The sequence below is a fragment of the Martes martes genome, assembly GCF_963455335.1.
Source record: "Martes martes genome assembly, chromosome: 16".
Lineage (NCBI taxonomy): Eukaryota > Metazoa > Chordata > Mammalia > Carnivora > Mustelidae > Martes > Martes martes.
Window position 1 is genome coordinate 26,450,472 of NC_137904.1, and position 23,371 is coordinate 26,473,842.

The 23,371-nt window shown below is 48.6% G+C and overlaps 1 protein-coding gene across 1 annotated transcript in view; it reads right to left on the reverse strand.

Annotated features, from left to right (window-relative positions):
• The window catches only part of ASIC2 (acid sensing ion channel subunit 2), a gene marked incomplete at its 5' end in the record, with an annotated part of 981,828 nt that overhangs the window by 509,260 nt on the left and 449,197 nt on the right, over positions 1–23,371 (reverse strand). The gene's annotated exons all lie outside the window — the stretch shown is intronic.

A 23,371-nucleotide genomic window follows, 5' to 3' on the forward strand; every position in this document is an offset into this window, starting at 1 on the left:
AGATTCAAGGGTGGGGTAAGATGTCACTTCCTGATGGGAGGAACTCTACAATATTGGGGCTGGGTTTTTAAATCTATCCACTTCATCTCGCCTCACCCATGTACCAAACTGATCTCCCTCAGGTGGTACATTGTGCCAGATTAAGCCCGAGTTCACAACTTTTGGAAACAGTATACAATATCATGGACTACTATGTCTGGGTCCGTCCCTCTAGCTGGGTCACCTAGAGCATTTTCCTGTTACAATATTCCCAACTCTCGTATACAGTCTGGGAGCAAAGAGACTGCATCTGGGTCCCAGTTATCTTTTTTCTTTTTTCTTTTTGACTTTATTTATTTGACAGAGAGAGATCACGAGAAGGCAGAGAGGCAGGCGGGGGGTGGGGGGTGTGGAGCAGGATCCGTGCTGAGCAGAGAGCCTGATGCGGGACTCGATGCCAGGACCCCGAGATCACGACCCGAGCTGAAGGCAGAGGCTCAACCCACTGAACACCCCAGGTGCCCGGGGCCCAGTTATCTTACTGCATATTTTTTACAGTAGTTACCACTATCTAAAGTCTACCTTTTATTATAGCATGCTGCTTTATTTTGTTTACATGCACATTGTTGGTCTCTGAGAACTTCATGTAGGAACCTTATTTTTTCCTTGACAAATTATCAGCACCTAGAGGCATGCTTAGCACATGGTAGGTTTCAGTAAATATTTGCTGAATGGATTCAAGTTCCATGAAGATTGTGATCTGCACCTATACCCACCCATTCATAGTCCCTCTCCCAGCTCCTGTCCATAGAAGATGACCATAAACATCTGTTATTTGAGGATAATTCATTCATTGATTATGCATAGTGTGACATGTCATGAAGATTCCGGAGACCCTCTTTATGTCCATTTCATAAATGTGTCCAAGAGTCTTGCATCTGTCCTGAGAGTGTTCTGGTCACTGAAAGAGTATAATTTCTTTGGCGAGTCAAAATTTGAACATCTGGAATGACAAGAGGATGTTGTCCGTTTCATGCAAATTCCTTCAAATAAATTCATCTCAGCCCTTCAGGTGTATGTCGGGGGGACATTCAGATGTATGCTGGGTAGACATTCAGGGTGGACATTCAGATGCATACTCAGTAGACATAAAAAAAAAAAGAGAGAGAGAGAAAACCCTACCACTACTATCTCTCAAGACTTTCCAGGCTTTTGTTCAGTTGGGGCTGTTCACTGATGTGAAATTCCAGCTTATAGAAGTCAGCGTGTGGGAGAGATTTTTGGTCTTTTCTCTGGCAAGAGACGGAGACTGTGTACTATTCCCTGCTGAAGCTAGAGAATTCAGTGCTCAGAGTCTGTAGTAGCCAACTGACCACACTGAGCTACGTGTTCAGTTTACACGAGCCAAGAGATGGATGGACCGGCTATCACATGTACTAGAAAGGTTTTCTTGGAGGTCACTTATGTGACCTTCTGTGACTGGACTGAATGTGCCTTCTTCCCCCAGGAGCTTGTATGGAACTACTATTGGTTCAGTGCCCAGACGGCCTCAGATATCCTACACGGCGTGGCCAAGAATGGAGGGCACAGTGAACCCACTGCCCTTATCACATCTCCACCCCTGGCCATAAGTAGAGGAGTTTTAAAACAGGGTAAGAAGCTTCTGACTCCAGATCCAGTGATGACAGGACCAGATTTTCAGCCTCATCTATAAATCAAATCTTACTACACAACACCCAACTGCTCAACTGTATTAAGGCTGAGTCAGTGTGAGGGAGCAGTACCAATAAACATCTCTATGTGTGACAGGAGACCACCCTTATAGAGATCCCCAAAGGGATGACTGGCACTGTCCAGTGTACCTGCTCCATGCTTCCCTTGAACTGGCCTCGTTGCAAACTCAGTTCTCCAGGAACAATCCCATTCTCTGCTTTCCATCTGCTCTCAGCCATCTGCATTGCCTGTGCCCCGTGATGGGCCGACTCCCCCTGTCACTGCCGTCCCCAGGGAATGTTACAAGCATCTGCATATTAGATCTTGAAGGGACTATGGAATGACCTGGGGTCCTGAATCTTAGTTATTCCAGAGAAATAAATGTGTTCTCAGAGTCTGAAACTAAGGCCTTTCCAAAACACATGGATACCAATCTTCAGAGAGGATGTACCACTCATCGCAAAGGCGAAATATGGGCTTCAGGACACACGTCTGCCTGGATAAACCATGGCCATGTAAGGGATTCAGAGTAAGAAGGATAGCAGATTTTCCCCTTAGGAGCCCTCTCTTGAATACCCTGGCCCAACCTCAGTTTCAATGGGTCCACCAGACCATTGAGAAGACACTGCCATTTTCTGTGGCATTTTGTTTTATTTTTATTAGAAATACACAAAAATATGGAGAATAAGAGAGTTCCCACCACCCTCCTTGGGTAATGAAACTTTATACATACAACGGGAACCCTCTGACTCTCCTGGCCCCTATTCCCTCCCACTTTCCCTTCCCCAGAGATATCCATCATCTTGAAATGGACAGTCCCATGCTAGAATTTACGTTTTGTTTGCCAGCCTTAGATCTTTGTACGCATAAATACTCTTTCAGGATTCACGGCAACTTCTTCTTTCCTCCAGCTCTTGCTATCTAAACACGTTGATGCATGCTATTTATTCATTTAATCATCTACTTCCCTTATGATGGAATGTTAGGCTGTCTCCATTTTTTTGCTCCAAGAGTGCTGCCATTAACTTTCTTGCTCACAGTTCTCTCTGCGCCGGGAGGTGGAGTTCTCTTGGGTAGACTTGCTCCATTTAGTTACGTGAAGCTTCAATTTAGGTATTGCCAAATTGCTCCCTAAAGTGGTTGTACCTGCATTCGCTTGGGTTCTCATTACTCTGCAACCCAGCCAGCACTTGGTACTCGCATGCTTTTTAAACGCCTGCCCATTTGACGGTGGGAGATGGCGCCTTAGTCTTGCTTTAATTTGCATTTCCCCTGATGACCGGTGAGTCACGCTTATTGACCGTTTCTATCTCCACTTCTCTTTATCTTACCTCTCCATGTCCTTTTTCATTGTTCTATTGAATTGTTGATCTTTTTTCATGTTGATTTCTAGCTGGGTGTCTTACCAGCTATTGACATTTTGGACTGGATGATTACTTCTTCCGGGGCGGGGGGGTGGCGGGGGGGGTAGGTGGGGGGGAGGGTGGCTTCTCCGTGATTGCAGGAACTTTAGCAGTGACCCTGGCCCCTTCTGGCTACATGCCAGTAGCAAGCCCTCTCCTCTCACCTCAATTGTGACAAGCATGTCTCTAAGCATTGCCAAGTCATCCTCAGTTGAGAATATTACAGGAATACGGTATCTTTCATGGATGTTAATCCACTGTCGGATATACAGACTGACTATATCTTCACAAAGATATTCTGGGATCGTCAGTAGAGCTGCTGCTTCTTTTTCTCAGAAGCTTTGCTTTGAAGAAAGGAAGAAAGAACAACCCATACTGTGTCCAAAGTGTTAGTGTGGATCTTTGTCTTCCCATCGTTCCTTCAAATCTACTAAGTACGTGTTGATATCCCTACTTCACGGATAAGGCACTGAGTCTAGTAATTCGTCCAAGGGCACTCAGCCCTTCTAGTAGAAACAGTATGAATTCGGGTCTAATAGAAAGAATGTGTCACAAGGAAGGGGGAAGCCTGGGGTTTTGTTTCAGCTCTGTCCCTAGCTGGAGGTATGATGATGACCTGTCCTCCATGCTTATCTGTTTCCTCATTTGATGAGGAAGAGGCTGGACACAGATCTCATTGTGCCAGTTCATTCTACCCACAGAGAAGTGTGGTGGAGAGCACAATCCAGAGCCCAGGGCTGCCAGGATTGGTTCTGCCACTGCCTGCTGGGCCATGGACTGCTGACCCCTTCCATACCTTGTTTTCCTCATCTGAAGATGGAAAATCATATAGCACCAAACTCCTAGGGCTTTTGCGAGGATTTGATGAGACAAGCCATGTCAATTACTTAACAGGCAGAGCAAATACATGCCCCAGAATGTCATTATAATCCTACAAATGGGTGACTGCTCAGTCCAGACTGGGAAGCAGTGAGGAATGCCGACTAGGATACAAAGAAACAGTGTTTCACTATCTTTAGACACAAATAACAACACTCAGGGAAGTATCATCAGTAGGCAACCCTCTTTAATTAAAAGCAGAAGAGAAGAGCTCTGTGATAAGCCTATAGTTTGTATGAACAATGGCTTTTTAAAAAAGTATTCAAACCTACCTATGGCTTGTCCTCGCTCTCAAGAGAACTTCCCATCCTCCCTTTCATCTGTGGGCAGCATTTGGAAACTGGGTATTGCTGTCTGCAAAAATTCTACAAAGATAAATTTTAATCCAGGGGCACCCAGGAATCGCAGAGTCAGAACCGGGGTCTAAATGCACACCTGCCTTGCTTTCCTTTCCATGAAAGCCGCTCTGGACTCCGTAGACTCATGGGGCGTGGGTCAGACTATCAGCAAACAGGGGCCCCCTTCACAAAGGGAGGCGATGGGGGCTCTTTGAACACGCATGCTCAGAGAGCTAATGGTTCTGCAGACTCTGAGCAGGGCTGCCTGTCAAGCGCAGCAGTGATTAGTTAACACACGGAAATACAAGCTCATTTAGAAACAGAGCTCATCCTTTATTCATAGTAATCCAGTACAAGTTGTTTGTTTGTTTTTTTTTAATAAAAACACTGGACATGGTTCCTAGTCAAAACCAAACTATACAAATAACTCCAAACGTACCTCCTCAGTCATTCACTTTCTCTCTTACCTCCTCCTAGAAGTCCACCTGGACTGACCTGGCTGAGCCCCATACCCTTCAGCTTTCAGGCTTTCGTTGTTCCCCAACCTTTGAGCAGGAGCCACCCCTGGATAATGTTCTCTGATTTCTCTGTGCCTCTGTCTGTCTTTGGTAAGTGAAAAGAGCATAGGTTTAGAGAAAACCCGGTTCAAATCTTACTTCCAGCACTTTCCAGCTGTGTGACCTCAGGCAATGGACGCTCTTGGCCTAGGTTTGCTACAAATAGAGGTAGGACTTGTGGTTAGATGGGTGAGGCCCACAGTCTGGTGCTTAGCAGAGAGCAGGGCCCCCTTTTTCCCTCCTGGGCAAGCTGGGCATCTTTCTTTTTCGTTCCTTCTTAATTCCTGGCAGGAAAAGTAGACGGGCATGTAAAAGGTGGGCACTGGAACGGCCTTGCCCCGAGCCCTGCGATGCTTCTAACCAGCTGTGGGACTTTGCATGACTCCCGCTCATGTTGTTTCAGTGTCTTCAACTAGAAAGTGGAATGATCATGGTCCCTACCTCACTTGTGAATGGTAAGTGAACACTCAGTAAAAACTCAGAGCATCCCGGTGTTCTTGGTACAAGCAGGGATGACATGAGGGCTGGGGGTGACTACTTCCTGCCCACAAGCACCATCCTGACCCCTGCTGAGAAAGAACAGGGCACCTGCTTTTCGAGTGACCCACCTGAACCAGAATCACATCAGTTCTCACCAGTGTGGTCCCCGGGGAAGGTACTGAATGTCTCTGGGCTTCTTGTGAGACCCTACAGCAAAGCTGTACTTGTACTTGTACTGATTTGTACTCCTAACCTACAGAACTGTGAACTAATACATGGGTAGAGTTTTAAGTCACTGAGTTTGTCGTAATCCGTTAAAACAGAAAATGAACACTATCTATGAGATCGAAGATGCCACTTAGGGAAGGGGTATGTGAGCTCTCAAGGAAGGACTTGTGAGCTCCTGGAGGGCAGAAACTGGTGTCCCTTATTTAGAGCCCCCAGAACCTGGTATACAGTAGATACACAATGAGCATTTATAGATGAATCAATGGATACATTCTTTTTAAATGAGAAAAAAAAATCCAGACTCGGCCTATAAAGAAGTAATTTTCCAAAAAGCTGCCAGAATGTGCTCAGCCAAGAGGCAGGACAGCGGACAAGTGAGTGCTTGAAGAGCAGGCCTGGTGTCTGGGGCTTGAGATCTAATCTTAGCTCAGTCTGCTAGCTGTGTGATGTTGGGCAAGTTACTTAACCTCTCTGTGCCTCTGCTGTCCCATTGGCAAATGAAGATAAAATAGTAACTACCTCACAGGGTTCACGGAAGGATTAATGAAGGGACTGCTTAACAAGCTCTTAGAACGGTGGCTTGCCGGTTGTAAATATTCAATAAATATTTGGTATTATTTCACAGATAGAGTCAGCAACCTCCAAACTTAATCTTCATTTTCCCAACAATGGGTATGAATCATTTCCATGCCCAATCCCTTCATACACACTCTGAGCCTTGTTTTTCTTCTCTATAAAATAAAGAGGTAACATTAAAAACATTCTCCACTCTTAAAACTTCTATCACTTTAAAGAGCATTGGACACTTATTTTAATTTAGGCAAACTCCCTTACTTCTCCCTACTGCTGGCTTTTCAAAGTGTAATTCATCAGCAGACAGTAAGTATCATGATGAGAGAGGTGGACCAAGGGTTGTCTGTACCCTCATTTCCCAGATGGAAAGAGTCTGGGGACACTAGTGACTTCCACAAAGCTAAAAGCCCCGACCAATAGTGGCTTGACCTGTACCAGGCAAAGCTTCCCTCTCGATGGCCTTATCGATTAGCTGAGCTGGGAGGAGAGGACGCTATTAGTTTTGTCGTGGTTGTGTTTCTTTATTGGACCCACAGTGCCTTGAATTCTATAAGCCCATAAACCAGAACTGGGCAGAATCTATTCTAAATTATACAGGGACAGCTGATCCAGGTTGCAAATTGTCCATAGCAAACCTTGCTCCCAAATTATTGACAAGGTTGTCACTTACCCTGCCTAAGTCTATTTTGGCATGAATGGCCCTATTTCTGACCGGGCACGTAGCCCTACATTAGAACTATTTTGGGTGTGGCTATTTCTCTACCTGTCTCTCCGCCTAGATGACTTCAGAGGGGGCAACGGCTACCTGTCTGTCAAACTGAGTTTGAATTTATGCCCCGACCATGACCTTCCTTCCAGTATGAAAGGAGGGGACTGGCTCATCATAGCTATGTCCATGTTCCACTCAAAGCATCAGGATTCAAACTCCAGCACAGTGCCTGCCGTGCTTAGGCTGGGTGCTTTGCTTCAGCGTCCGTGGACAATCTCAGTTTCCACATCCTCCTGAGCCGGGTCTTCAGCATGTCGCTTCCAGAACCTTCCCAGATGACCGTGAAACCCAGAGCAATGAAGGCACCCGTGTTCAAGGGTTAGCACTCAAACAGCTTGTGAAGCCTTGTGCAAATCACGTAATTGGTAGTTAGCTGCCACTTGCCAGTTTTATTCAAGCACAGCATGGACAGTTAAGAACCAACTGTGTTTGGTTGCTCTGTGGCTGAGAAAGGATTCTGATGCAAGCACAGCTGAGCTTACACGTGTCTGGCAGGCATGTTCTGGGCTCCTCCAGCAGAGTGGGCTTGGGTAAGCCTCCGCTTGGGTTTAGCTCGGCCAGAGCTCTGAGCCCATCGGATTCTTGCCTTTCCCTCGTCTCAGCCCTGAACCCTTGGCGAGGTATGGGAATTTGTTTCCATAAAACCAATTTATTTTTCCATTTATTTGATTAATTGAAATTGCTAATACTCTGGCCTCAAGGTCATAAACACTGGGTAATAAAACCCCCTTTACATCTGTCCAGTGCTTTAGTGTTCGTTAAGCACTTTCACATCTATTATCTGATGTGACCCTTAGAACAGCCCTGCAAAGGAGGCAGGGAAGAGATTATAATGGCCAGTTCATAGAGAGGGACATGTGCGTTGCCAGCGGTGACGCAGGTATGGCGGAACAGAGTTGAGACCGAGGCTGGTTCTTATATTCTATGTCCATTTCTCTTGCCGGGTGACTGACCAGCCCCATTTGCCCAGGACTGATGGCTTTCCCAAAGTCTAGGGCAAACTGGGAGGAGTTGGCCACCAAACTTCAGGACCCCAGGCTCTCTGTCATGATGGACCCCTGTTACCCTCACCAGGTGTCCTGTGGCCTGGCCCAGCCAAAGCAGTACCTGGATGAGTCCTCTAGGGGTGTGAGCTGAAAACCATGAATGGTAGATGACCCATCTGAGCCAGATCTTGGATTGGGAGTTGGTAGGTTGTGGAAGGGATGGGAAGACGGGTCTGGCCATGTGAGTGACCCTTCCTGCCTGGGCCGCTCATGGAGATAGATCACCAGAGAAGGGTCCTGAGAGCCTGAGGGTGCTTGGCCAGAGAGGGGTCACTAACAGGAAATGGCTGGTCAGAAGGACCTGAGACAGAAACACTAAAGACCTAAACACAGACAGGGCTGAAGCACAAAGCGTTGATGGAACAATGGAGGGGGAGGGAAAGGATCAGAGGAGTGGGCAGAGAGGGTACACATGAGGTAGCCTTGGCCAGAGATGAGTCTTGTGGCCACCAGCTGCCTTCCACAGTATCTCTCATCTTTGTGGGCTGTCGCTCCCTCCTGGGCTAGACGTCAGCCCCTTCGGGATAGATGAGCCAATCCCATTTGGCTGGGAAGGGAGGAAAGGGGAAGAGACTTGGCCAAAGTAGCCTGAGCCTGAGATGGATACTGAGTCCTCTGGTACTGAAGACAATAGTCTTGACTGAGAGCAGGAGCTGGGCTGACCACCCCTGGCTCGTTTTTACCGATAGGCCCCCTTGTTCATTTTGTTCAGCCTTGACGCTCTCCCAGGAACTTGGCCATGTCCCTCTGCGACTTTGGGATGAGAACCTGGAGTCTTGGTTCCATCTGCCTTGCTTATTAGCATTTTGATTTTAGTAACGTAAGCAAATTCAAATCTGATTGGGAAATCATCGAACTAAACCAAGCCCAGCACAAAGCAATGGAGTAGAAAATTGTGAATACCAGTGGCAATTTTCCCTCCCTGCCCAGAGAAGGAGAAGCACCATTGCTGGGGTCACTTCGGAGTCAGGCAGGGAGCGAGGGACCCTCTCGTGGGACCCTACACCAGCTGTGTGGCAATCACCATGTGGCTGGCAGGAAAGGCCCACAGGTTGGAGTAAATACGGGGACCCATCCAATGCTGGTGGAAATACTGTAAATAATACAATAGGAACTAGCAAACAGATGGGGTTTCCCAGCTTTAGTGCCGGCAACCACGTAGGAAGTTATAACCCACATTCTGGCTTTCTCATCTGCCCACTTGATCTTTCATCTGATTTGTATTTTCCTTAGGCTTGATTGATATATTTAATTTATATCTTTCTATTTTATTACCTGTCTTCCTTGAGGCCTGCTGCAAATCCTCAGTGGGACAAAGTGAGAAATAAACACACAATCCAAACAACCCCTCCACAAATGTCTTCTTGGGAGTACAGCGCCGTGGTGTAAGCCAAGGGAACAGGGGAAGGAGGATGGCAGGGTGGTGACTGCATGCCTCATTGATCCCCCTTCCCGGCCAGGCTGCAGCTGGGAGCAGCTGGCCACCTCTCGGTTGGGTCCCCCCTTTCTTGTCTTTGAAGGAGCCAGCAAGTGTGCAAGGCACTCTGTGAGCTGCCAACGGGTAGAAGTCAATGGCAGCTCTTGGATCGTGGTGCCAGGTAACCCTGTCTCGGGGCCTTACTGGATCATGGCATCCTGAGTATCATCATAGAGAAGCCCGTCTATCTTTCCACAACGTTCTTTTCTGGTTCTTCCCACATTTGCCCCCTTCAGCCTGTCTCTACCCTCTCTACCAATCCACAGCTTGAGTGAACTGAGACAGCCCTTGTAAAATTCTTGGTCCGCTAAGATATTCTACCTTCCCAACTGGCTCTCTGCTCCACTCTTGCCTCCCTGTAGTCCACGCAACAGTCAGCCTGCTGCTTTTAAAGCCTAAATCCTTACTCTACACTCTGCATTGTTCTGGGCATAAAATTCCTGTTTCCTCCCAGGCCTTCCAGGTCCTGCAAGCTTTGGCCCCTGCCTACTTCTCTCTCCCTTGTTTATACTTCCCCAGCCTCCCCGTGGCTTCCTGGATGCACCAAAGTGAGCCCTGCCCTCAAGCATCCAGTTTGCCTGTCGTAGGACCTTCCTCCTTCACATAGCAAGTCCCTTCTCCTTCTTGAGGTCTCAGAAGCCATGCTCCTGGAAATGCTTCCTCTCACCAGCACATTTCAACAGGGTCCATCCCTAACCTCAAAACTCGAGCACATCACTCAACGTCCACCACAGCCCTTATCATAATCTGCGGTAATCTTCCTTATTTATTCATTTGATTTGTACAGGTCTCCCTGAGCGGTGCCTAAGCTTCTCAGGGCAGAGACCTGATATGTTTGACCCCTGCCATATTCCTTGTATCTACAACCTTGACTGCAACATCGGGGGTTCTTAACAGATACTTGTGAGATAAACATATTCACAGTTGAAACAGGAGTTGGCAAACTATGGCCTGTGGGCCAGGCCAAATGTGGCCCACTACCTGTGTAAATAAAGTTTTATTGGAATGCAGCTTCATCAGTTGTTTATTGTCTGTAGCTGTTCTGATGCTACAATAGCAGACACTGAGTACTTGCAACGAGATCATGTAGCCCACAAAGCTGAAAATATTTACTGTCTGACCCCTTAGAGGAAAAGATGGCTGACCCCTGGCTTCTACCATAATAAAAGTTCAATCTGTATAGACATTCAGAATTTTACTTACCCAGAAACCAGAGAAAGAAGGATTCAGGGTTGGTTTAGTGCCTCAGTGAGGTCATCAAGGACTCAAAGTCAGTCCTGCTATTCCGCCCTCTGCCTAACGGTGAAACCTTCCCTCAAGATTCCAAGATGCTACCACAGCTATGCCTGTCATATCCTTGAACATCTAAGCTCCAAAGAGGGAAAGTAATGAGAGCAAAAACTGGCTTTCTCCTTTCCCAGGGAGAAAAATCTCCCACGCAGACACCCGCTGAACTTCTCCTTGTGTTTTATTGGCCAGAACTCGGTCACATGCTCATGGTTGGACCAATCACTGTGAAGGGGAAGGAGACCGCTACGATTCATGGCTCAGGCCAATGATGTTTCGTTGGGTACGTTGCTTTCAGGAATAGAAAAAAGGGAGGATGTCTATAACATATATAAATGAAGCATGCCTCATTTCTTCACACTGGAGATGGTTGTGATGAAAGACTAACGTTTGTGCCCTCTCTCCTCTAGACAACTAAGAACAGATGGGCACATCATTACGCGCTTTTTTTTTCTAGCTTTCAGGTAGATCTTGCCTCTCATCTTTTACTTTCTTCACCATTTTTTTTCTCCCACCAGCCACCAGCCTTGGTCTTAACTTCGGGAAAGCAAGTTTCAGCTTACTTTATGACAATCCCACTTGATTCAGATTTTCCTAAAAAAGCCAGCCTAGTCTGATGATAGGATTTGAGGGACACCCAGGGGGGAAGGCAAAATGCCCCACATATTCTCCACCAGCCAAATCCAATGTTTTAAACCCAGTTATATAAAAGACATCTTGGTTTAATGCTTTGTTCTCTAGAATGCCTCTGTTAAAATGAATGTTACTTTCAAAAGGCCATGCATGGTGAGTTTATGACTTAATCCCAAAGGTATGAGGTCATACATCATCTTGGACAGCAGAAATACTGACCTTGAGGGGAGCAGAGAGCAGTATTATAAAGGAAATAGAACCTTGAGCCCATACCATATACTCATATTCTAGTTCCTGTTGTCTATTTATTTTCTATGCACCTAGAAAAATTCACTTTCTCTCTCTGGACCTCACCTTCCTCATCTGTTCCACGAAAGGGTGGATTTAGTGATCTATAGGAATGCTTCCAGCTGGTTAAAAGGGATCAGCTATGCACCCTATACAGTTCCATGCTCCCGTTACTGCATTCACTCACTCATCATTCCTTTAGCCAATGTTTCAATACATGCTTACTGAGTATCTCCATATGCTAGGAATTTTGCTAGATGCTGGGAATGTAGCAGTCCCTGCCCTTATGGAGATTACTGTCTGGTGGGGAAGACAGAAAGAGTGCACAGTTACGTATAACATCTTGTGACAAGCACGATGATAGGAAAGATGCTGGATCATTGCAAGCTCACGGCACTTCAGGGTGGGGACAGCAGATGCTACCTGGGATAAGAGATCAAGGGGGCTTCCCAGAGATGATGATGTCTATATTAAGAACTAAAGCAGGAGTCCAAATTAACCAAGCTTGAGTGAAGAAGAGAGGGAAGGATTTCTCTGATAAGGGTATTAGTGCATGCTGAGAATTGTTAATAAACTATCATTTATTCTACATCTGAAGTTCAGTCTTTTCCCAATCAATCTAGTTGCTATGCTACTTTTTAAAAATTATGGTAGAAAGAACAATGAGAATCTGAAAAAGAATCTGAGTCAAGTTTATCCAACCAACCACTAGTGTGATACTAGTTGGTGTGTGTTTCATTTACTTGAAACATATGATGTTCATTTCAAACATGCCATATATATGTCAGATCCATTGATTTAAAACAGAATTATCCTGTTGTCACAATGTGTTAGGCACTCAGCTTGAGCCAGAGATGTAAAGTAGAAGAGGACACAGTCCATATTTTCTAGGAGCTCACACCTTAGTGTGGAGAGAGTCAAGTACATTAATGATCAGGGTACAGTGTGTCCTAGGTGCATGGAGGCTTGTGCTCCAATCGGGCTGGTCAGGGAAAGCTTTCAGAAAGCCATGAGCTCTGAACTGAATTTGTCTTCTTATTTATTCATTCATTCATCTTAATTGTAAAATACACACACATAAAAGTCACCATTTTAAGTGCACAATACAGAGACGTTAAATTCACCCACAGTGCTGCAAAGACCCCCACTGTCCATCTCCAGAAACCTTTCATTGTTCCACATAGAAACCCTAAACCTACTGACAATAAGTCGCCATTCCCCACTCCTCCCAGTCCTGGACAGCCTCTGCTCTGCTTTCTGTCTCCATGAATCGGCCCGCTTTAAACACTTCCTGTAAGCTGAATCACACAGTATTTGTCCTTTTAGTTCACCCAGCACGAGGTCATCACGACGTAAGCATGTCGTTCATGGATCGCTATTTCGTTCCTTTTTAAGGCAGAGTAACATTCCATTGTATGTATGTGCCTCACTTTGTTTATCTGTTCACCTGTTGGTGGACACTTGGGTTGTTTCCACCCTTTGGTGAATAACGCTGCTCTGCACACTGATATTCCTGATAGTCCCTGGTTTCCATCTGTCTGAGTCTGTACCTGGGAGTGGCGTTGCTAGACCATAGGGTAATTTGAACTGAACTTTGAAGGCCGAGAAGACGAGTAGGAGGAAGCATGGATTAACGTCAAGGGAGGGCACACTTCTCCACCCATCACACAGTCTCCCACTTGTCCTATCAAGAACCATGCTGTGTGTCCACCATGACGACCACCACCTAGGTCAATCCCAGTTTCCCTGGAGGTGCGACTCAGTTATTCCCTGGATGACAGCCACTGTTTTCCTACCCCGTTCCTTGGTTCCACCTGGCCCAGGACATCCTAGGTCTTTCCACGGGTGAGTAACAGCCCCCTACCTATGTCACTGAGTTGTTTTGAAGAGCAAGGAATAAACCCCACAAAGCAGTAAGTATGAGTAAAGACACTTGCGATCATGGTTTCTATTGTCCTCACTGTCATCTTTGTTAGAACACTTTGCCGTGGGGAAGAACAGACTCCCTCATTGACAACCAAGTCATCCGGGCCCATGAAAAAAAAAAAAAAAAAAAAAACAACAACAACAAGGATGACATCTTAAATTGCTGTATCTCTGTACTACACCCCAATTTCTCCCGACACCAAAATCTGTGATAATAACAGGAGTGGAAATTCATGTGCCATATCCTGAGAGATACAAAGGAAGCCAGGATGCTTTTCTCACTTAGAGGGTTGACAGCTGCGTCTGAGAGAATATGTTAGAAATTCTGGAGCAGAAGCCTCCTACCTCAAAGAGTTAATTCCCTAAGGCTTGATTGATTTGTTTTCAAACATCTAAAACGTATTTACTGGGAAACAACCGAGAGCTAGGCACACTGCAGGGCTCCGGGTGGGTACAGAAGCCTCGTATGTGGGGTGCTAGCTTTTAGCCTGCTGGTGCATTTGTCCTAAGGTCCTCCAGGGCTCCGTGTCTATTTCCTGACACGTCCTGACAGTCCTATGTGCTGGTTTGGGCTCTCAGTGTGACTGTCCATCCTGCCAAAAGGCTGTCCATTTAAGTAATTCCTTTGCTTTTGTTTGGAGAAGGTGACTTTTAGTTACTGGCTGCCTTTCTTGTTTTTACCTGTAGTCAATGAAATCACTAGAAACTATTTCCACAGCAGATGATGACACTCTAGTTTGTGTGACTCATAAAATTACCCCAGAGTCTCCGCCCTGATCTACACCTCTGATAAAAACAAAAGAACAAAAAACCAAAAACCAAAAACCACAAAAAACCTAAAAAGCAACAACAACAACAAAACCCCACAGCTCCAGTTTCCCCTTGAACTCAGAGGGCAAAGAGGTGTCCCCGAAGCTGCCACTCCTCTGCCCCCCACAGGCATGAATAATCAATCCATCCTGGTGCTTTGTGGCTGAGCCAGGGCACGGTTTCTCTTCTTCCTCAAATGCCACGCTCCTGGCAGCCACCTTCCACTGATCTGAGCTGGCGCTCACACTATGTAGTAGACACTGTTGGTGTCCCACCCATTTCTCTCTGGGTCACACGCTCAGCCCCCCGCTGCTGGAAGTATTGTTTGCAATAGCCCACGAACGCACCTTCTTCCTGAGCATTGCCCTCCACTGGGCCAGATAGGAGCCACCTCTCTCGGCAATGTCTCCAATGTCACGTCTTGACCAATACAAGGCTACATAAGCCTGGTCCCCTTGCTATTCATGCATAGTCATAGCCCTGGCATCAGGCTTTGCCTGGCTTCTCCTCCGGCTCTTTCCTGCTGCCCCACACCCTTGGAGACGGTGACTGAGAGCACGCTCCCAATAACTCCTCACCCCAGATTCCCTGTTTCATTCTCTTTCTAGGGATCCTGACCTAAGCTGGTCATTTGCCACACCTGCTTCCTACCCTGTAGTCAAGAAGGGAAAGTCAGGGGCAAGGAAAACTTGAGTGAATGTGCATAGTTTCTACTCTTTGTTCCATGGAACAATTAAATGATCCCTACACATGTGTACGGAGCCCTGGACGTGTGTCGGGCACTGTGCTGGATACTGGGGACACCGTGGTGTGTAAGACCAAGGCGGTCCGTGTCCTGGAGGAGCTCGCACGCCAGTGGGATGGTGTGGATAGGACAACAATGGGAACAAGGACTCTTTACGTGGACCAAAGGGAAGGAAGGTGGTACGGCGAAAAGAATAGAACAGATTCTGAAGAATCTCTCAAGAGACAGACTTGGAAGCACATATTTTGTTCTGGGTTTCTCATTATCGAGAGCCGAAGAGTTTTATCATTTGCGGCTCGGAGACCCCTAGAGATCCATGACGGAGCTTCATAGCCCTCAGACTCTCCTCCCCCAAACCAAAACACACGTCTCTTGTTTCCCTGCAAGATGATCCAGACCTTCCACCAGGTTCCTGAAGGCATCCGTGAACCATTAAAGTCAGGAATCACTGCTCAGATTTCGTGGCCGCTGTATCCAAAGATCTCAAGACAAAGATGGAGAGAGGGTTTTGATAATATCAGAACATCCCCTGAGGGGGTAACCATTGTGTGTGCAGGCCCAACTGTGATGTCAGCAGAACATCTGGCTGATAAATGAATTATTCTCTTTCCAAAGGTTTTGACTCACGCAGTGACTGCATTTTTGAGCTATAAGCCTGCCCACTGCTGGGCATTGATTATCTCTCTGGGTCTCCTCCTTGGTAAAATGAGCAGATGATACCATATGATATTCAAGGTCCATCACTGACTTTGTATGATTTTGTAAAGAACCTTGGAAACCATCTATTTTAGGATCTGTTTTAAAGGTGGTGGAGTATAGTGGCGAAGTGAGGGGCTCCAGAGCTGGAAAGCGGAAGCTTAATCTCAGCTTTGCCGCTCGGGCAGGTTTCCTCTCAGAGGGCCCTCTAGGAAATGGTGACAATAATGGATAGTGGGGGCACCCCCCCACCTCGCAAGGTTGCTTTGAAGAGTAAGAGTCGACCGGGTACGGTGCGTCTTTAGATCGCAGCCGGGAACGTGGTAGGTACACAGTAAGCATTGGCTCTTCTATTATTTGTACATGGAAGAGAGAGCTGAAGGCACAAGGGGTGATTTTTCTGGTCAGTACAGTGACCTCATGCCACTCTGGGGCCCTCTCCATGGCACTCCTGCCTGCTACACCTACTGGCTGTCTTCATTCCGCTCAAGACAATATGGTTCTCAGTATCTGCAGGACCCCAACAACCAGAGCCTCAGAAAAGCCCATCCCTGGGGCCTGCTTATGGCCCCATAATAGGGGAGGTTTGAAGATGCCTCTAAGTGCTAGAAAGCTCCCGGCACTGTCATCCTATCCCCAACCCCACCGATTCCCAACACCCCATCCCCGAGCTCTGTCCCATCAGGAATGTCCTGCTTTGCCTCTGATGCAGGACATCTCGCTGGATCTTAGATGACCCTTCCTGCAAGACCGACATGGTCTGCACCGTGTGTCTCTGGATTCCAGGCTGCCGTTGGCCGTTTGCTGTGTGTGCGCAGTGCTGGCATTCTGCCATATTCTGACATGGGTCATCTTCCAGTCAGACGGTCAAATCAGTCTTAACCTTGGTGGTCACCAGCTGCCTGCTTCCAGGACCTTCTCTGGGTTCAGCTCTAACTTCAGGGCCCCCTCTTACACCAGGGCATGTGTGTGTCAGGTGATGCCTGACGTGAGAGGAGCCCAGAGATGGTCAGCGCTGTCTGTAATGAGTCAGAATACAAGTTATGTCATCATTACGAACAGCGTCATCCTCTTGCATTCAGCACTTGGCAACTTATTAGGCGCCTTTATGCTGTCGCGTTGCTCCTACAACAACCGCGGCAGGTAGACTTGATGATCACTGTGTAAGCAATTAGCAAGCTCAGCCCTGCAGAAATTAACCAATGTGCCCAAGGCCAGACAATATCCTCAAAAGGTGCGATTGAAAACCAGGTCTGTCTGACCTGCTGTGCAGTACCCTTCCTGCTATACCACAGCTGGGGCCTCGGGGGGCTGGGAGACCCCGAGCACGTAGACAGAGGCCATCAAGACAGGAAGGAGGGACAGGGTCCTCAGGACACAAGGGGCCGGAGGACAGTAGCCCAGGTTGTTCTAAGACAAAGCATACTTCAGTGAGTGACATCTTGTGCCTTCCCACCCGGGGAGCCTTCAGCCGGATGAGGAGCGTGGGGTTCCTGGGCCACAGGGGCCCCTGTCCCGGTGTCTTCCTGTCATAGCTCCATGTCAGAAAAATGAGCCTGAGCCTGGAAACCGAACCGATCTGAGTTTAGATCTTTATTTGACTCCTGGAGAGACCTCAGGCAAGGGACGCAGCCTCCTCTTCATCTGCAGAAAGGGCACAGTCGCATCCGCCTTGCAGGGCCGGTGTGAAGATTAGATTAAATAATGAATGCATTGTTATAGGCGATACTTGGAGAGTAATGGCCCGGGAAGAGGATTAGCCACATGGCCAGAGACACCCAAGAGGCCTCCATGTGGGGTGTCAGGCCGCGCTGAGCTGTGTCCTGGCTGCTCTGGGCCCCCTCTCCTCTCGGGCTCCCCCTCTGCGGTAAGCTAACCAGTCCTTCCCCTGGCTGGTGTTGACTCGGCCTCCTCGGGCTACAGACTGGCTAATGCTCCCGCCTAGCAATTCTTAGCCAAGCTGGGCCAATTAAACTGCATTCCTCTAATTGTTTTGGTGGCTTTTCTCTGAATTCCCTCCAACTTGTCTACAAATCGGTTCTAATTTTAGACTCAAGCGCCAAATCTTGGAGCTCTGAGCTTCTCTCTGCTCTAGGCAACCGTGAGATTTGTGTGCCTTCTGGGGTAGGGGGTCGGGTCAGTGTTTCTCCTCTCAATCAGTCTCCCTCTCTCCCTCTCCCACCCCACCTCTTTCCCCTAATCATCAACACGAAGGCAAGGAATGTCTGTGACATGATTAATCTTGTTTGCGGAGTGCAGGTTCATCATCAGTTAGAAAACAGTTTTTCTTATTTAAACTTCCAGGGAACTGACGATAGAGAATTAAAGGGGGATTAACTGAATGCACAAATTCTTTCTATGCTCTGGAAACTGCACAGAGGAAACAAAACAATTTGGAAATAGCAAGTGGCGGGGGGGGGGAGAGGAGTGGGGGCAAGCGTAGAGTGGCTTCTCTTCTGTCTTCAGACCTCACCCCTCCACTCGCCGGGTTTGCACTCCCTAAAGCATTAGCCTCAAGTGTTGAGCCTGCCTTGTGTCTTCCATAGGCGGATAAGACCTGCCCCATCCCAGGGGCAGTGTGAAAAACACCATCTTCTCCTTCTTTCCTTCCCTCCCCCTTTCCTTTCCTTCTCCTCTTTGATTTCATCCTTCTCCCCTCCCCCTTCTGGTTGCCACCTGTTCCTGCATTTCATCCCCTCCCTCCTCCCTCTTGTCCTCCTCGCCTCCTCTCTTCCCACCTTTCTCTCACCTCCCTCTCCCCTCTCCCCTGTCCTCCTCCACGGCAACATCAGAATCCTTGCCGCCAGGCATCTTTCACACCGGCTTGAGCTCTGGAAAGCTTTCTCCTACCCCTAGTCTCACAGGAGTTGGACGACGGCCCTGAAGACATGGGCAGGTGCCTGGGAAAGAATGATCTCACTGCCAGGTAGAGGAGCAGATCAACACCATTGGGGCCTCATGACAAGGCTGGTAGAGGAGCCAGACTCTGCTCTTGTTCCAGAGTCTCATTTCCATCAACCCAGAGGACACCTGTTGATTGTCTCCAGCAAATCACAGTCATAACATGCCTCTTTGTTGTCACCGAAGTCTCCAAGGACATCTCGCAAGTTACGGAGGAAGCCCAGAAGGTCCTGCAGCCGAGGTGACATGGTGGGGGGCTAGAAGAAAGGCCTGGACAGCCAGCCGGAGAGTTTTTTCACTTCCTGCAGATCAAGCCTCCTTCTCCCTTGCATCTTGAAGAGGGTATCCGCTCGTGAATTTAAATCTGTCAACAAGTGTTGGATCTAACAACAGTCTAGGTGCATGCAGAGATGGCAATCCTAGTTCCTGCACAGGGGACACATCCCTGCTCTGTAAAATGGACCTGTCACTTAGACATACATGACTCAAGTTTTGCCTCTGTACGAACCAGGTGGGAGAATGAGTGTGAAGAAGTTTTACAGCCTGCAAGGTTCTACAGAAATACAAGTAACTCTTCTGTTGCTGGGATTGCCGGAGCCAAAGGAACGAAGTGGGTCTTAACAGCGATGGAGCCTGTGCCGGAAATAGCCTCTGAGGGCGTGTTGCCCGACCCCTCATTTCATGGGTGAGGGAAGTGAGACCCAGAGAGAAGTAATACTCCACTCCGACAGGCCACGCCACAGGTGACCGGACCGGATGGCTTCAGGACCTGGTCTCCCGGCTTGCCTCTTTCTGGGTGCTGCTTATATTCGTGTCTTTTCTGGATTTTTCCCTCTTCCCTTTCCTTCCTCAAAATGTAATACATGCCAAAGGCCTTCAAAAGACTCTTTACCACAGCTTTCCCTCTCTCTAAATATTATCTATCCTATATCCCATTATATCAAGACCCTGTGAGATGGTGTTCAGAAATTACTGGCAAACCCACGCTTGAGGGGTCAAGAAAGGAACCGTGGCATCTAACTGGGCCGCTCCACCCGGTCACCACTTCCACATCAACAGAGGCCTTTGTAGACCTCCAAGAAGAAGAAATGACTATCAGGGAATTCTAAGTTCTGTGTGAGACCATTGGAGATTTTAGCCAGGTAGGCTGTTGGTCCAGCTCGTTCTCTGGTGGGAGCACACCCCATCAAGTCTCCCTCCGACTCTTCCCTCCTGAGAAGCTCTCTGGCTTCTTGTCCCCTGTTGGCTCATTTCTCCACCCTTCTGAGCTCTGTAACCCTGACCGACGGTACTGACCATTTCCGCGGGCTTGGCCGTCTTGTCGGTTGGTTTCTGACACAGAGTAGTACGAGTTACTCCCCATTCTCTGGATCAAGGATCCAGCTTGAGCTTCCTTCGGCATCTTCAGGAGTTAGGCATCGTAGGTGCTCAAAGAGTGTGAATCCAGGGCAAGAGCTGAGTTTCTGCAGGGCGTGTCCAGGAAGCATGAAGGTGCCAGGGTGGGTATCAAAGGGGGGATTTGAAAGAAAACTGCCCGGGGAGAAGAAATGAACAGATGAAGCCCCACTGGGTGTCAGCTGCCTGCTCCCTTTTTTCCTCTCCGGCTGGCTTGTGGACTTTGCGTCTCTTATTTTTTCTTGCACGCTTAGAGCCTACTACAGATGCTGAAATGTCAGCATTTGATGAATGCTGGTGCTAGACTAAGAGGCCTCAGTGCCTCCAGGACAAGCAATGATGAAATGTCAGAATTTGGAGAACCTCATGTCAGCGAATTTGGAAATTATTTAGTCCAATTCCCCTCGAGTGCTTTGTCAGGAAGGCGGAGATTGTCCATAGGGTATCCACGAATGCATTTTGCTGGAAAGACTTGGTGCCTGTGTGCCCCCGTGTGCCCATCTGCCCCGGTGCGTGTGAGGGGCCGTCTCTCCTACATATGCATGTATCTTACAGTTGTAGCACATCAGAGCTGAAGGAGCAAGAAAGCTCTCCTAAGTGAATCCTCTAATTGTAGAGAAAAAGAAACAGAAGCTGAGGAATAGCATCCTTATCTGTGAAGTGGGGACCTTGATATCCGCCCTATTTGCCTGGTAAGGGTGTGGGTAGGGTCGATAAGATCATGACTATAAGCAACGGAGCTGCTTTGGGAGTATGGGGAATAAAAGGCAAGGAGAGGTGGAGGGGAAGGCCATTCTCCAGTCTTGCTCGGATCCCCCTCTCCAAGCACACAGAGGTGAAGGTTGAGCCACAAGCCAGCCAAGTAGGAAATAAAGGGGGAACACTGAGGTCATCAGACCAGGAGGGGGCTGGAGTGGAGGAGAGAGGTGGCCCTGGTCACAGCATGCGTGAGGCTCCTGCATTTCGAAGATTCTCCAGAAAACAGGGCATCACTGCTGGGGTGGTGGGGTGCTGTAGGCCACCATGACTGGGGCTCAGAGCTGCTGAGGCTTGGTCGTTAATGTTCCTGCATGATTGCTGGCTGGTGTGCAGGAGCATGTGTGTCAGGAAACAGAGAAGGGGAGTGAGAGACACTTGGCCAAAGCCCCATGGTAGGATGTCTTGGAGGGAGGGACTGCCTTGCTGCTCTCTGTGTGGGGGAAGGTCTGAGCTGCTGATGGCTTCCACTGACCCCTGAAGGCACTGAGCCTCCCAAGGGAGGCTTGGTGAGCCCTACCTACCACTCCTCCAGAGACAGCTCAGACTTTCCCTTTTCTACTCTGCTACCCAGTGGCTCGAGCCACATCCTGCATTCCAGCCCTTCATCTTCTTTCTCTCCTAGCAGGCTCCTCTTTGAAGTGTGTCCAGAATCTGGCAGTTCCCAACTCCATCCCACCCTCTTGCCTTGATCTCCTGCTTCTCCCCACCTCTACCCTTGCAGCCCTGTGCTCTCATGTCTGCACGGTGGCCAGGGAGACCTGCTCACACATCACTCAGATCCTGTCTCTCTTCTGAGGGAAACCCCCAGAGGCTCCCCACTCACTCGGATACACAGTCCAAGATCTGCATCTGCCACCAAAAGACCCCTCTGCTTCCCTCTTGCCACTCCTACCTGCCCTTGTTCACTGTGCTTCAGCCACACGGGCCTTTCCTGTCTCAGGACCTTTGCACAGGCTGGTCCCTCTGCCTGAGCTGCTCTCCCCTGGCATGGCCATACGGCTCGTGCTCTCGCTCCCTGCAGGTCCCTGGTCAAATGTCACCTCTTCCTAAATACCTTCCCTGTTGTCCTCATATGAGATAGCTCATTGTCCCTCTGCTCAGGCACATTTTACCTCCCTGAGCCTACTTTATTTTTCTCTTCCTTTGGCTGCTATCTCCACCTGACCTATGCGGTCACTGCTGGTTTCCAGCTGCTGCAGTGCACACAGCCAGGGGGCAGCATTTGCCGTACAGAAGGTGGCCGCTAGAGTGCCACCCTCCATGCTGGGTAGGAACCCTCTGCGTGTTGCCTCCCATCTGGAGTTCCAGCAATACAACCAGACCAGTGGTCAGAAAATACCACGGAATAAAGCCTATCCCTTCTCTTCACTGCGCCTTCTACCCTGCATCTTTCTCTGTGAGTTTTTTTTTTTTTTTCCCCTTCTTGGGTGTACGCAAGAATCCTCCCAGAGCTCTGTGAGGAAGGCTGAACGCTTTCCTATTATCTTGCTGTGTTGCAGAAAGGAAGCCTGTAGGCCCTGAGCCCAAACACCATTTTCAAAAGGCCCATGCGAGCCCTTCCCCAGGCTCTGAGTTTCCCCACCACCTCCGGAAGCCCCACCCTCCTCCCTGTGCCATGCTCTTCTCTGACCTCCCAACAGGAATGAAGTTACTGTTGTCATCATTCACTGTGACTGGTTGCTATGGTGACAGGGACAACAGCCATCCCCAGAGCTCTGGGTCAATGTGCACCTGGAGTTTAGCAAGGTGCTGGTGGGGGGTGGTGAGGGGGGGCTGTTAGGGTGCTGCGAGGGTGTTCCCTTGAAGCTGGCATCCGAGAAGGGGGCAGCTGCCCTCGCCTCCCTTTCCTCCCTCTCCTGGCTTACGTGCCCAGTGAGGACCCCAGGACAGTGGCGCGTGTGACTATACATTGCTTGGAAGGAGGACGATCCTAACACAAAGGCACGGTTGGCTGCAGGGAAGCCTGCACAGGGCCCACTACAGCACCTGGGAAAGGTACTCTGTGTACCATGGCCCGACAGGCTCCCTTCCTCTGTCGGGACTTGGCTGACCTGGTCCAGCACTCAGGAGAGTAGATAGGAGGAGAAATGGACCAGAGAGGGGCACCTGGATAGCTCAGTGGGTTAAGCCTCTGCCTTCGGCTCAGGTCATGATCTCAGGGTCCTGGGATCGAGCACTGCATTGGGCTCTCTGCTCAGCAGGGAGCCTACTTCCCCCTCTCTCTCTGCCTGCCTCTCTGCCTACTTGTGATCTCTCTCTGTGTCAAATAAATAAATAAAATCTTTAAAAAAAATTTACGAGAGAGAAACAGAATGCATAGGGAAGGGAAGAGAGGGGGCCACTCACGTGGCTAAACCCAGATGTGGCCCTGTGTAACATTATGCTGGGGCGAGGGCAGTAAGAAGCCAACTGGGTTCTACATTCTTCCGCTGGCATCAGTGGCGTTCACTGAACTGGCGTACGTGGGTTATATATTGGTTTAAATAATG